At 37.5% G+C, this 16,438-nt stretch overlaps 1 pseudogene; it reads left to right on the top strand.

The window, feature by feature from the left end:
• The window catches only part of LOC125097362 (DNA polymerase theta-like), a 139,990-nt pseudogene that overhangs the window by 76,542 nt on the left and 47,010 nt on the right, over window positions 1–16,438 (top strand).

Raw genomic sequence — 16,438 nt, 5'->3', positions numbered from 1 at the left:
GGATTCTCTAGTACCTCCTTTGCTTTTTTCAAGCCCATCTAGTATCTATATAATCATCATTATGAACTCTAGTTCTGATGTCTTACTAATGTGCATATTGATTAGGTCCCTGGCAGTCAGTACTGCCTCTTGTACTTTTTTTTGAGGTGAATTTTTCTGTTTTGTCATTTTGTCCAGAGAAGAGATGAATGAGAAAACAAAATGCTAAAAGGGTAAGAAGGATCCCGGAAAATATACACTAAACAAATCATTAGAGACCCCAAACTGGAGAGAAAATGAAGGAGAAAAAGAAAGAAGGAAAGAAATAATATTATCAGGCTAGTGAATAGAACAGAGCCACACACTACATTTTGAGTATATTTTGGTCTGCTAGAAGAAACTGCCTCCTGAAATTTTAAAGAAAAAATATATATATACAAAAATAATGGTAAATACAATGAAGGGATAGAATATGACTATAAAGATGAAAATTAAAAAAGATTTTAAAAAAGGAATTGATAAGAAGTTGGCTGAAAAAAGACAGAAGAAAAACTAAAAAAAAAAAAAAAAGAAGAGAATGTGATCAGGTGAGCGAGTAGAACAAAGCCATTCACTAGATTTAGGGTATATTTTTGTCTCCTAGAAGAAACTGTATCCCAAAACTTTAAAGAAAGAAAAACATATATATACAAAAAATAAGGTTAAATACAATGAAGGGATAGAATATGACTGTAAAAATGACAAAAAGGATTTTAGAAAAGGAATAATTAGATGAAAAGATAATAAGATAAGCTGAAAATAAGGTAAGTTGAAAAAGGAAAGAAGAAAAATTAAAAAAAAATAGAAAAAGAAAAAATAAAGAAAATTAAAAATATTAATTTTCAAAGACTAAAGAATCATGGGGGAAAAAGTTTGAATTCTATGTGCTCTATTCCTCTAGTGACAGAGTTTTATGGTTCTCAATGATTGATTAACTTGGTCTTGGCTGGATATTCTTGCTGATCTTCTGGCAGATGGGCCTGTTGCAGTGGTTCTCAAATGTCTTTGCCTGAGGTGGATGGAATTGCACTGCTTTTGTCAGGGGCCAGGCTAAGTAATCTGCTTGGGTTCACTCTCAGTAGCTTTTGTTCCATGAATGTTTTCCATATGGCTTTGGAAGGTGAGAATGAAAATGGAAGCCTTCCAATCTCTGGCCCCAGAGGAGCTGAGAACTCAGGGCCCCACACCTCAGTCAGCCCTCAGAGAAAAGGAGTCAATCACTTCTCTCTCCCTGGTCTCTGGCTGCCTTGGATTCCCTTCTTTGCATATCCTACTCTCCAGAAAGTGGTCGCTTTTCTGTTCATTGAACTGCTATATTCTTTTCTTTGATTTCCATTGAGTTCATTGGTATTCAGTGTGGTTTGATAGCTATCTATCTGAATTCCTGTGACCAGATAAAATTTAGGTCTCCTATTCCTCCACCATCTTGCTCCTCCCCAATCCTTGTTTTTTTTTTTTTTTTTTTTTTTTTTTTTTTTTTTAACATTCAGTTTAATGGCTTTGTTTTGAGATTTTAAACAATTTCACTTTTGATTTACTTTGTTGGCTCACCTCAGGAAACCCCTATTAGAGATGATGGCATTCCTGTTAAAGGTTGTGATGACATCCTGGTGGCTGGTCTGGCAGTATGCTGGGGTGGAAGAGATGCTTATTATTTTTCATTGCAGAAGGAACAAAAGCATCCTGGTAAGTAGTCACTATTGGCTTAATCAACATATAATTTTTAATATAACCTCTATTAGTATAATGACCTGTTTGTTGAGAATAACTTCCTGATACTTAACTAGAATTTATTTTTAGGCTTAAAAATTTTGGGGGGTGGGATAGTGACTGTTGTGTACCTTAGTTCATTTATTAACTAGAATGTTTGTCTTAGGCACCACCTTTATTCCCCTTTAACTTATTCACATGGACTACTGATACTATCTTTTCTTCTTGAAGTCAGTGGAGACTTAGGGACTTCCTGGCCACCTTGAGGGTTTATTTTTGAAGATTGGATCATAGCAGTTTCTTTTCAGACTTTTTTCATGTTATTGACTGGGTCTGGAACTTATCTAGATACAGAGATGAGTTGAACATCTACAGTAGTTGAATTGTACAGCCTTTGTAGATGTCTATGGAATTGAGAGATATGATCTGGAAATACCTTGTGATTTGATTACAGTTGTTGCATTACCTAGCTGATAGATTGGTTTTAGACAGGAGCAAAATTAACAAGTTAACATTTTAAAGAATGCCATGAAGAATGGAATATTTTTCTGTTGTTTTGAGGGAAAATGTGTTATGTTAAATAGATACTTGAATTTCATTTTTTTGATCTAGCATTATATGTTCATACTAAATCTTTTAAAAATAGGGAGTTCGTTTAAAATTCATAATACCTTTTATGTTTTTAACTCCTTATTCCGAGAAATGTAAATTTATTCCTAGAAATCTTGGTATTTAAATATTTCACCTAATTAAATAGAGCATTATTAATTACATAGCACAAGCTGTAATTTTTAGAATATGTAGCACTTCATCTTTGTAGCCAGTGAGACCTGAATAAGGTGATGCTGAATTATTGGTTCCATGGAGTTAGACCCTTAGGCTTTTCAGTCTTTTCATTAAAGATTGCTGCTTCAAATGTGTTTGCTTTAAGACTTTTTGTGTGTTTTCTAAAGAAATTCATTCCAGTTTTGTCCCACCTTCTCTGGATCCAAGCCTGACTGTGAAAGAGAGAATGTGGTACCTTCTATCCTGCTTTCAAGAGGAATCTGATAAAGAACATTCTATTATCATCTATAACTTCATCCAGAGCTATAAGATTCTTCTTTTGTCTTCTTCTGTCTTGTCTTGTGGTATCTCCCTGATGCAAAGTTATGAAGATCCTAAGGTTTCATGTCTTATTTAATTTTTACCATACTTAAAAAAAAATTTTAATGTGTTTCGTGAATTCTAAATTGACTTGGTATTTATTTAGCTCCAACAATGAAGCTTAAATTTTTTAGAGTAGTCACTCTTTTATCTAGTAATCTCATTCACCAAGAACAGAATGTGATGTACCAACTACCTCTGTGTAGATAGAAACAGAGATTCCACAAATTCGAAGCACTAAAGTTCATACCTTTCCTTACAGATGTAAAAATTTTTTGATTTTGGTTATGTTTGGTTTTCTTTCTCTCAGTAAATTAGAAATGAAATGAGAACTGTCAGATTTAAATATATGATAGGAAAATGTTTCAAATATCGATGAAGACAGAGGCAGAAAATAGGAAAAATGTGTAAACCTAAGATGTCAAAAAGAATGATAGGGCCATTTGGCATAAGACAGATTACCTTACTAGCCCCTGAGAACTTTGCTATTATAATAGCAAAGCATGAAACACTTCTCATAATGATGATTCTGAGTTAAGGAAAAGGTAACTTATGTTATTGTAACATATATTTTACAGTATAATACATTTTCATAAGACATTTATTTATAATATCATAGCTTTCAAAGGGGTATCATTTTTCCTCCTGTTGATACTGGATACATGAGGCGTATGGAATATTAATTTTGATTTGATATATGATATTACTTGGTTCTTATTAGCAATATAATCAATAATAGGATAAATTTTTTTTTTTATTTGCCAGAGAGAGAGAGGGAGAGAGAGCAAGCACAGGCAGACAGAATGGCAGGCAGAGGCAGAGGGAGAAGCAGGCTCCCTGATGAGCAAGGAGCCCGATGTGGGACTCGATCCCAGGACGCTGGGATCATGACCTGAGCTGAAGGCAGCTGCTTAACCAACTGAGCCACCCAGGTGTCCCAATAATAGGATAAATTTTGATTTCTTAGTTTCTTTAGCTTTTTGAGGGAAAGATTTCCAAAGGCAGTATCAGATAAACTGAAGATATCGTCCTTTTCTGTAGTTCAGGCTAGGCTTGGTTTACATGTGATAAATTCTGTGTAGTTTTTAAATTGACCTTTCCTGGATATAAAAAGTTGTCACTTAATTTTGATGTTCCGTACTACTCAACCTTAAAAGAAAAAATGAAATCTTGCCTTTGCAACAATGTGGATAGAACAAGGGGGTATAAATAAGTTAAATATAAATATAAATAAGTAAGTTGATCAGAGAAAGAGTTATCATATGATCTCACATGTGGAATTCAAGAAAAAAAACAGGATCATAGAGAAAGAGAGGGAAAAGTAAAACAATACAAAATCAGAGAGGGAGACAAACAATAAGATACTCTTAATCATAGGAAACAAACAGAATTGCTGAGTGGGGAAGGTATGGGGTAAGCACTGGGTATTATATATGATATATATATCATATATATATGTTATACATATGTTATATATATATCTATATTATATATATACATCATATATATGATGAATCACTGAACTCTATCTCTGAAACTAATAATACAGTATATGTTAATTAGTTGAATTTAAACAAAAGAACTCAAAAAAATTTTGATGTTCCAGAGTCTAAAATGAGAATATATTTAATACAAGTTTCTCATTAAAACTACTATACCCAAAACACAAAAACAACAACAACAAAAAACTATACCATCTCAGATTTATTATAGCACTTTTTGCATAAACTACTTGAAACATTGCATAGCTGGTTTTGTCAGTCATAACACTTTTGATGCAAGAAGATAAACTATTAATTTTTAAAATCTCACTTTTATAAGAAACATGTGTCAACTTTTACATCAAACTACCTTATTCAATATTCTCTAAAAGGTTTCTGATCACCAATTTCTAATGTGGTGGTGGGGAGGTCCCCACACCTCCAGCAATTCCCTGGGTACCAGCTGATTATCTTACAATTAAACTCAATTCTGACACTGCCTATGCAGTTGTTACCTGTCCTTCTGACCCACCAGCTATAAATCAAAGTTTCCTACCATTCCCTCCTTGGGTTCAATTAATTTGCTGAAGGGGCTCACAGAACTCATGAAACCAATTTATTCCTTAGATTTTTTTTTTTTTTTACAAAAGATATTAAAGGATATGAATCAGTAGCCAGATGAAGAGATAAATAGAGAGAGATATGTAAGAAGGGGCATGAATCTTCTATACCCTCTCCAAACACACCACTCTCCCTGCATTTCCGTTTATTTGCTGACCTGGAAGCTCTCCAAACCCTGCCTTTTGGGTTTTTATGGAGACTTCACACAAAGGCATGATGGATTAAATCATTGGCCATTGGTGCAGCCACCAGCCACTACCCCATCCCAGGAGGGTGGGACTGAAAGTTCCAACCCTCCAATCACAGAAATGGTTCTTCTAGCAACCATCCCCCATCCTTAGGTGACCTAGAGACATTCCAAAAGCCACCTCATTAACATAACAAAAGACATCTTTTCTTTTCTTTTTTTTGGGAGGGGGGGTCTCTCAGTTTAGCAAATTTCAAGGATTTTAGTTCTGTGCCAGAAATGAGAAGGAGGACCAAATACATATTTATTATAAGTCACAATGTCACAGCCCACCCCTGGTCTTCAAACATGATTGTTATAATGTGAGTATTATAGCAAAATAATAATAAAAGTTAAAAGAAGTTGGCACAGTACTAGAATCCCATTTCAGTTATTAACTATCCAGTGCATCATCATTATATGAAGATGTATCTCATGTTTGTAGGCTTCCATTTGATAGTACCAGATTCCAAAAACAAGAGGGTTGTCATCTATATATGGCTTCACCCTTTCAGGCATCTAACATAATTGAGATAAGAGACAATATCATCTCTTGCTTAGAGCTTCTTTTGGGGCGTTAATATTGGATTTTCTTCATTACATAATCCATTTATTCATTTCTTTACCCATAGCTACCATTTTTCCTTCTATGCTTTCCTTCTATGCTTCAGTGCTTTGTGTTAGAATTCTGAAGGGCTTGATGGGGCAGGATGTGCCTTCACCCCATCTGGCATGATTCTGATTTCTTGCTTAGGAATCACCATTTCCATCCCTTATACTTGTAGTCCTGGTCCTGTGACCCCTGCATCAGCTAGGAGGAAAGAAGTTGAGGTGATGTGGGGAAGAATGTATATCAATATCTTCCCCATCCTTACTTCCCCAGATCAAAACAGAGAAACACATCCAGTGGGGACACACCTTTAGCCCCATTCATGTTCATGTTGAATGGCAGCGCATACTCATGAAGACTTATATGCCAGCCCTTGCTGTCTTTATCTTCCTCCATTTTATTTATTTATTTTTTATTTATTATTATTATTTTTTAAAGATTTTATTTATTTATTTGACAGAGAGATCACAAGCAGGCAGAGAGGCAGGCAGAGAGAGAGGAGGAAGCAGGCTCCCTGCTGAGCAGAGAGCCCGATGTGGGGCTCGATCCCAGGACTCCGAGATCATGACCCAAGCCAAAGGCAGCAGCTTAACCCACTGAGCCACCCAGGTGCCCCTATCTTCCTCCATTTTAGCTGTCCATTCCAATTCTCTATCAAACTAGCACTGAGGATATCTCTTTGCCCCTTGTTGCGCGTTATGGGCTATTAAGCGTGTTCTTTGGTCTGAAGAAATGATGGTCAGCCACCCAAACTGGTGCAGTATCTTCTGTTCTGGTTCCTTTATAGCACTCAGAACTTTTGTACCTACACTCAGGAAAGCAAAGCATGGTCCAGAGTCAATGTCTGTTCCTATATGGACCTATTTGTACCTCCCCAAGGCTACTAGCATTAGTATCACCTAACAGCTATATTCCTGGCCTTCCTTCTGGGGAATCTGCCAAATAACCGTCTGCAGTCTCTGACTGTCTTGTTGACAGAATAGTTTGTTTTAGCTTTCTGTGCCTCAGGGGGTGCAGGAGGAATATGTCTAGATTCAGCCCATCTCTGCATTACTACAGCAAACCCTGTGCTCACTCCCCTCATTCATGGACCCTCATTCATGGGTCCAGGCAACCATTTCAAGAGGAATCTGATAAAGAACATTCTATTATCTATTACCATTTCAAAGGGGCATGTAGGGACATCTGCTTCATAATTCTAGTCACCTTCCTAACCTGGAAGGGAGTTCTTGTGAAAGGCATTAATATGTTATACTTAAATGTACCCTTTCAAATTTCTGTAGGAGCATCCGTTTCACAGGCTAGGTCTCCATTGCTGTCTTGACTGACATTTTGGCCAAGCTATCAGGCATTATTCATGAGCCAGTGGAAACATAGGGCCTTTTCCCAGGTGTTCAATTCTTTCATCACTGCTAGGAAAATAGCATGCAATACAGCACACCAAGATGATCCGTTTCTATCTTCTTTGAATAGAATGATGACTTTCCAAAACAGGGTATTGTCCATTCACTTTGGAACTGCCATTCACAAACCTAGCATCTTTTTGTCAGTCAAGAGCTGTTTATAGAGTGATGTCATTGACAATAGAATCCAGCAGCAGCTCCTCACACAATTCCAGTGTCAAGCCTAAGAAAAAAGAGGCTCCCTGCTCTTGAATATCTCTTCTTTGCATTCTCCAGGCAGCATGATCCTGTATAACATTTTTCCAATTTATTATGGAACTCTCCTGGGCACTGCCAACTCCATTAGAGCATTTCTCAGATATTACCTGTGTTGGGTAGGTATTTCAGGTTTCAAGGTCATGGTATATCCTTTAGTCATAAGAATAACTTCAATTAATAATATCAGATAGCAAGGCCATAAATACCCTTAAATGGAAATCCTCTTGTTTAAAGTCCCCATAGTCATTGTTGGGAGGTATGCCCAAGCTCTTGCCATTAGCCCCAGTCTCCACATAGGGCTATTGCACAAAGAACCTGTTGCTACCAACACTCAAGCTTCATTCCACACTGTATGGGCTCAGGCAATCTTACTGGTTCACACTGAGCATTTAACATTGCTTGAAGGGTGGGATTTATATGCCTTGTGTTTTACAGTACTAATTACGGGACATGTTCCTCTGTTAGACATAATGTCCATCCCTAAAATGCAATCAGGTAAAGACCCAACAACTTCATTTAAGGCCTGTTCAAACATATCAGTTCTTCTACAGACTTTTTCCTTTATTCTGCCAACTCTTACATTTCTAATTATAACCTCCATTAGGGCTACATCAATGTGTTTTGGTTTTATAAAACCGGGTAGGTAGAGGAAGTGTTCCCCAGGCAGACATAACACTATTACCATAAAATATTCAGGTAAAGGTGATATCACTTCTTTTTCTTTTTTTCAAGGATTTTATTTATTTGAGAGAGACAGGGAGCGCATGTGCTCACCTGATGACAAGTGGGGAAGCAGAAGGAGAGGGAGAAGCAGACTCCCTGCTGAGCAGGGAGCCAGGGCTTGGTCCCAGGACCTTAAGATTATGACCTGAGCCAAAGGCAGATACTTAACTGACTAAGCTACATAGGCACCCCAGGAGATACAACTTCTTTACATAATACCTGCTTAAACATTCCAGTTTACATAATCCTATCAACCATTAAATTTTTGCAATTCTCTTATTCTAACTGTAGCCCAAGTCAAGGCTTTACCAATGGATTTTAGTACTAAGGTTCTTAGATCTCCCTTCAAGGAGTCCTAGGAATTTCCCTTTTCTACCCCCTGACAGCTTTACCTACTATTGTCTAAAGGCTTTGGGTCCCCAGAGAGGGGTTGAGCCAAAGGACCCCAGCCCTTTTATCAGTCTTTAACTTGATTAATCTGCCTAACCACTGATTGCTGGTCAGGTTTCTCATTGTAACTTAATGTCTTTAAGCTTTTTAAATTTCTCCAAATTATGGTAAATAGAGCAGTCTTGTTTGGGAGCCCCCCCTTTTAAAAAAATTTTTATTTATTTATTTGACAGAGAGAGAGAGAGAGAGATCATAAGTAGGCAGAGCAGCAGGCAGAGAGAGGGGGAAGCAGGCTCTCTGCCGAGCAGGGAGCCCGATGGAGGGCTTGGTCCCAGGACCCTGAGATCATGACCTGAGCCATCCAGGTGCTCCTGTTTGGGGCCATTTAATGGGGGTTGCTTTGACCCACCCAACCTTTGGTGATGATTTATTAAAGTCTTTTTTTAATCCATCAATACTGATTTTATTCATCACATTTCTTAATAACCATCTAAAAATTTCCATCCTGCTGGGGTGAGTCCTGAGACTCTTTCCTTTCTGTTTCCTCTTTCCCTTGCTCCTATCAATATTTGCTTCACATTCATCTTATTTCTTAACCTTTTAAAAATTTCCACCTTGTTGGGAAGTCTCTTGACCTCCCCCTGACTCTTCCCATTCTCTTGTCAATAAACCTAATGTTTTTATTACCATCTGTAAAGCCTATGAGAGAAGGCTGAGAAGGCAAATTTGATGAGGCTTTCCAAACTGTCTTTCAGTTTTGCAACAGTAAGGTTATATGCGGTGCCTTTGTGAAAGGGGCTGCCTTAAAGCACAGCATTTAGATTTCAGCAGATAAATATCTCAGTTATCATAAAGCAGTCCCATATGGCTTGCATATGAAGAGTATCAGCTGCTTCATCTGGAGTGTTCCAGCTGGCATTTGTAAGAGAAGAGGGACTGTTCCCATAGGAATAAACTCCCATGTGTCTGAATCACATACACCAACTTCGATTGTACCATAGTGAGCTCTGGGTCCTACATCAACCCTCTGCTCTTTCATTCTGCATCATCCCAAACCAAACTCTCCTAAATTACTCTCATAATCCATTTTAGTAAAGGTTCCACAAGAAGTTGATGATACTGATCCATAAAATGAAACAAATCTGTCATACTATACTTCCTGGTTTTGATCGTTTCTAGGCATTGCACTCCTACAGGATTATCTTACTGGTGACCAGAGGTCTTACGGTTGTTTCATGTTGCCCCTGCACAGTTGACTTGGAGGCTAATGGCTAAAGTTCAGACCGACTCAGATCTGAATTTTGTTTACCATTAAGTCCAGACCTATCACTTTCCTTTACTTTTATTTAGCTATCGCAGATAACAGTAACCAAGAGATTGTATGTTTAGTATGCTTACTGTTTTTCATGTACTCATATATCCAATGAGCCAACTCCTCAGGAGTTAGGTCTGCCATTTCTAAATTGCATTAGTAACTTTTACCCTTAGTAACTGTAGTGTAGCTACAGTTTCATACATGGGTCACTAGGTAGCCATCCAGGGATCAAAGCATCATCATCCCCTATCCTTTTATCTTTTTTCTTTATAAACTGTATGTTTCTGTGAGCCTGGCCCTTCTAGTAAGACCCACTTCTCTGACACCAAGTAAAATTGTTCTGAGACCAATTCTGATGTGTTTGTAGGGTTTCTCCCATATCATCATGACATGTGGAAACACTAGCTGGGTTTCCTACAATTCAGCTCAATTCTGATACTACCCCCCCTGGTGATAGCATCAGGTTCCACAGGTTAAGGGTCAGTGCCACAGTACTGCCCACTATTTTGAGGCCAGCTGCAAGCCCAAGTTAACACCTGTGCTTCTGACCAAGTGACTATAGATTAGAGATTCCAAGGATCCCCCTTCCTCCAAGGACATCTGGCAAGGATGTCAGATGCCAGTTCTAAGTCCAGGTTCTTACCTTTATTTCTGACTGACTATAAATGAGAGGTTCTTGTGACCTCCTCCCCTTTCAGATTCAATTAATCAGATGGAAGGGAGATTCCATGCTTGGTCTAGGCACACTACTCTTTTTTTGTTTTTTAAAGATTTTATTTATTTATTTGAAAGAGAGAGAAGTCACAAGTTGGCAGAGCAGTAGGCAGAAAGAGAGGGGAAAGCAGGCTCCCTGCTGAGCAGAGAGCTCAATGTGGGGCTCCATCCCAGGACTCTGATATCATGACCTGAGCGGAAGGCAGAGGCTTAACCCACTGAGCCACCCAGGCGCCCCTAGGCACACTACTCTTGCCAGCACCTCTGTGTTCATCAACCTCGAAGCTCTCCAAACTCTGTCATTTTGGGATTTTAAGGAACCTTCATTACATAGGCACAATTGATTAAATCATTGGTCATAGGTGATCAGTTCAACCTCCAAGCACCTCCTAGCAGGTCAAGGGCCAGGCTGAAAGTTCCTACCATTCAATCACAGGATTCGTTCTACTGGTAGCCAGCTCCCACCCTTAGGTAACCTAGGGGCATTTCTAAAGTCACCTCATTAACATGACAAAAGATGCCTTTATCTCACAGTTTAGGAAATTTCCAAGGTTTTAGAAGTTCTGTGCTAGAAATGGGGACAAAGACCAAATTTATATTTCTTATTACAATCCACAATATCACATTTCCCTATCAAACTACATTCTTAATGTGCAGAAGTAATTGAGTCATATAATTGTCAGAATTATGAAAAGGGCTTAGGTTTCCTTATTCTAATTCAGTTTTGATTGGCTAGATCACTGTGTTAGAAACTACAGAAGATAAACCATAAGAGACTCTTAATCATAGGAAATAACTGAGGGTTGCTGGGGAGCAGGGAATGGGGTAACTGAGTGATGGATATTAAGGATGTCACGTGATGTAATGAGCACTGGTATTATATAAGACTGATGAGTCACTGAACTCTATCTTTGAAACTAATAATATAGTATATGTTAATTAACTGAATTTAAATTTTTAAGAAAAGGAAGTAAAAGTCATACATACACACACACACACACACACACACACAAGAAACTACAGATTTTCTAATCTGGCAGGGAAGTTAAAATTAGCAATCAAATGATTTGTTGGATGGCCCTGTTGGCAGGCCCTCATCCTGAGGGGAAAGCCTAGAGGCCTTCTAAAATTTGGGGTATAAAGTTTTAATGGTATCACTTCTTATGATGTTGAAAGAATTTTTAAAAACCTGAAACTTATATAGGCCTATTTTTATTATAGTAGCTTAACCAAAATCAGCCTTTGTTGAGAAGATTCCATCTACATTTTCAGAAATATGGTTTTAATTATCTGAGAGGCACTTGGATTTCAAGGCTATTTCAGAACTAGATCAGCAGGAGGGCTATAGTAATGGAAAAGTTTTAAGTTTTCTTTCTTTGAAAACTGCTCTCACTAGTACCAAAAATGGGTCCCTATACAATTTACAGTTATACTTTCATTCTCTCCTGGGAAGACCACTGAATTATTATTAAATGAAAAGGAGTGAGATTAGAAATGAGCATTTTCCCCTTTTAACTTAAGTGTGTACAAATGTCTTTGAACCTATTTAGGTGGTATGCTGGTTAATAGATCCAGATTCTAAGGAGCCAACTCTTCACAGTGTAGTTTCCAGTTTTCTACCTCATGAGCTTTCCCTCCTGGAAGGAATAGAGACTGGACAAGGAATTCAGAGTCTGGGGCTGAATGTCAACACTGAGCATTCTGGTAGATACAGAACATCCGTAGGGTCCATTCTTACCTTCAACGCTATGAATCAACTCAATTCTTTGTTGAAGAAGGAAAACCTTCAAGGTAAAAACAACCTTGTTGGCATTTTCATGCTGTTACAGACTGGTGACAGTTCTGTACTTAGCCACTTTTGATCACGAGTCTTTATCACTCTTTATCACACTTCCAATGCCAACTCTATTTTTGGGTTTTCTAGGACAGGGTCAACAAACTTTCTGTAGAGGCCCAGGCAGTCTTAATCATAAATATTCAACTCTGCCATAATAGCACAAAAGCAGCCATAGACAATATGACACTAAGTGTTCTAATAAAACTTTATTTATATAAATAGGCATCTGGCCCTGGTTTGGCACTAGTTTGCAGACCTCAGACTCTACTGTGGCATTTTTGTGGCATTTTATCATTTATTGCTAATTTTATATTTAAAGTTTATCCAATGATTTTTTTTTCTTAAAGATTTTATTTATTTATTGACAGAGAGAGATCACAAGTAGGCAGAGAGGCAGGCAGAGAGAGAGAGAGAGAGAGAGGAGGAACAGGCTCCTTGCTGAGCAGAGAGCCCAATGCAGGACTCGACTCCAGGACCCTGAGATCACGACCTGAGCTGAAGGCAGAGGCTTAACCCCCTGAGCCACCCAGGCGCCCCATCCAATGATTTTTATTCACACTTAAAAAGTAATCTGTTATGGAATCTAAAAAGTGACCTGTTTTCTTTTTAGAACTATAAATCATTATTTCTCTAGCAAAGAATATTCATGTGAATTTTTATGTCGTGATAAATAGCATGGGCTTATTGTGCAGTCTGTTGGCCCAGAGTGAGTACCTTGACTTCAGAAAGCATATCATACGCTTATGGTAGAAATGATGAAGTGGAACAAAGTTGACTTCATTGTGAGAAGATTTAAACTGTGAATTTATTACCTGATCAATAAATACTAGAAATAACAGATTGATGAATTTGCACAGACCAAGTTAAATATGGGCTGTATCACTTATTAGTGAGAGGTCTTGGGCAAGCTACTGACACTCTTTAAATCTATTTCTTATAATGTTATAAATATTAAATGAGAGAGAACTTAATGCTGTGTTTGCTGGATTAGGCACATATTACTGTGTTAGGTGACGACGATGATGATGATGATGATTTTTATTACTAGTGTAAGCCCTCCATGCTGATAATAATGTTCTCCCCGGCATCACTGGGGCAGAATAATATAAAGATCAAACTGACTTGTTTGTTCATAGGAGACTTGCTTAAGTGATGTTAATTAGCAGCTCTTGAACATACACTGAAATATTTCAAGTTTGGTTTTCATGCTCTTGCCAAGAGTAGAAGCAGAACCGTTATCTTGGGAGAAATGCAATTTCTTGTAGTCCAGACTAGTCACAAGATTGCCAGTTTTTCTGCTTTTTATGTAGACAAGCGTAGTAGTCTAGTGCTGAAGTAGAAAAGTAGGAAGTACTTTTACCCCTTTTCTTGTTGGCCTGAGAGTGTTGCTCATGAGACTGGATCATGAAGAATAACTCTAGTAGCATCTCTGAATTTGCCTAGAAAAATTCCGTGTGTTTAGGTGATAGTGTTGATCTAGTCACTTTACTGGCAAATTGTTTTAGTTTTCTTTTTTTCTTCCAGATATTTTTTTGTAAAGTGGAAATGCCCTCTCGGTACTGCCTAGCCTTGCTAGAGCTAAATGGAATTGGCTTTAGTACTGCAGAATCTGAAAGTCAGAAACACGTAATGCAAGCCAAGCTGGATGCAATCTGAGACTCAGGCCTTTCAACTAGCTGGACACAGTTTTTCCTTCACCAGTTCAGATGACATCGCCAAGGTTGTATCATGGGAATGGGGAATTTTAGAGTTAAAAATTATTTGTGTGTGTGTGTGTATTTCCTAAATGTGTTTGCCTAAACACCGAAGATACCGAAGAACACAGTTCAAAAAGTTTTTAGTTATCATAGTGCTTTGGAGATAGAGTATTCTAGCTTCTAATTTATAAGTTATATCTGTATTTACGAGATAAGAAGTTAGTAAAGAAGCCTCCTAGAATGTATGCTCCATGAGATCTGCCTAGAACAGAGGAGGTACTCAGTAAATATTTGTTGAACAAAAGATCCATAATGATTGTTATATAACAATGTAGTTGTTTCTCCATGAAGTTAGTAATTTCATGAACTCTCATCCCTTCCATACCCTAAAATCCCTTTTTGGACAATAAAATTAGATATTTTTCTCAATTGTTACTGAAAAAGGATTTTTGGGATTGTTTGCTTTTTAAAACCTAAATAAGATTTTATAAACTTAACATAAATTTGGACACAATTTATTCTTATTTTTATTTTCAGAGGTTGGTGTTCTATTCTTTCCTCTCCTCACCACAGTCCACAAAGGATGACTGGGTTCTTGTGGAAGGGTTACAAATATAGGGTGGGTGCTTATACTTGATAGCATTGAAGTTCAGGTGTCTTGTAGATGCAATTCAGTAATGTAGCATGTTGTAAAGATCATAGGCTTTCAAGCTGGACTTCATGGGTTTGAATCCCATCTCCTCCATTTATTAACCTTATAACCTGGAACAATCCATCAACTCTTTTTATCTGAATTTCTACATCAGTAAACTGGGTTATGATAGGAATACCTCATAGAATTGTTGTGAGGAATAAATGATGAATGTAAAACACTTAGAATAATGCCCATCTCATAGTAAAAGTTCAGTAAATGTTATGTAGACTCATAAAAAAATGTCCCTTTTTTAAAGCCACAGTGTTATATTTTTTAAAAAATGAGGAATTTTGTTTTTCCAAATCACAGGGTACATTTGTTTGGAATTCAGTAGTGCTGTTTTTGTTTGTTTGTTTGTTTGTTTTGTTTAATTTTTTCTTTTGAGTTCTTTAGTTTGGAACTCCCCAACCAATACCCAACTGACTGCATATAAAATTACATAGGGACCTTATGAAAAACAGAGGATCTCTGGATTTCAGCACAAGTAGGGCAAAGGCAGGAATCCATCCCTTTGTGATTTAGATACTAAAGCCATAGACCTAGACCAAACTTTGGGCCAGAATAAAAGGCCTTTGATGTTAATGGCTTGTTCTTAGGTCTTCATTTTAAAAGGGAAGTTATATTTAAGGTAATCTAACAGTTTCACATATTGACTTGTTAGTCCTTGGTAATTTTAAGGGGAATCTTTGAACTGGGCAGGATAGTACTAATCCTCTAGAACTGTGCTGTCCAATACAGGAGCCACTAGCCACTTATAGCTATTTAAATTTGAATTAATTGGGACACCTGGTGATGCAGTCAGTTAAGCCTCTGTGTTTGATTCAGGTTGTGATACCAGGGTCCTGGGATGAGCCCCGCATCAGACTCCTTGCTCGGCAGGAAGTCTGTTTCTCCCTCTGACTCTGCTGCTTCCCCTGCTTGTGCTCTCTCTCTCTCTCTAACAAAATAAATAAATAAAATCTTTAAAAATAAATAAAAAAATTAACTTAATTAAAATTAATTTAAATATATCAGTTCAGTTCCTTAGTTGTATTAGCCACATTTTAAATGTTCAATAACCACATGTGGTAAGTGGCTACCATAATGGAGAGTGCAAATATAGAACAATTTCATTATTGCAAAAAGTTCTTTTGGATGGCACTGGCCTAGAGTGGGGATCGGCAAACTACAGTTTGTGGGCCAGATTTGTTCTGCCACGTGTTTTTGTAAATAAAATTTCATTGGAGCATAATCATACTTGTTCATTTACTTACTGTCTATGGCTCTTTTTGGTCTGTAGTGGCACAACTGAGAAGTTGTGACAGTAAGACCTGCAAAGCATGAATTAGAGAAAAAGAAAAATGATGTTTGAGTTAGAAGACTATGGGTTCTAATTCTTAATTTTTCTACATTATGGTCATGTAACTTGAAGCACGTTTCTCCAGCTGGTGTAAACTTTTCAGAAATGTCACAGAATTATTGTACATATGACATGAGATGACACATGTTAAAGCTTCCAGCATGATGGCTGACACATAGTAAGTGCTCAATAAATATTAGTGTCTCTTACCCTCATCCAATCCGACCCCCTCATTTCACAGATGTATTCATTGAGA

This window comes from Lutra lutra, chromosome 1 (genome assembly GCF_902655055.1).
Source record: "Lutra lutra chromosome 1, mLutLut1.2, whole genome shotgun sequence".
Taxonomy (NCBI): domain Eukaryota; kingdom Metazoa; phylum Chordata; class Mammalia; order Carnivora; family Mustelidae; genus Lutra; species Lutra lutra.
The sequence above is the reverse complement of the archived record's forward strand: the minus strand, read 5'-3'. Positions and strand labels throughout refer to the sequence as shown.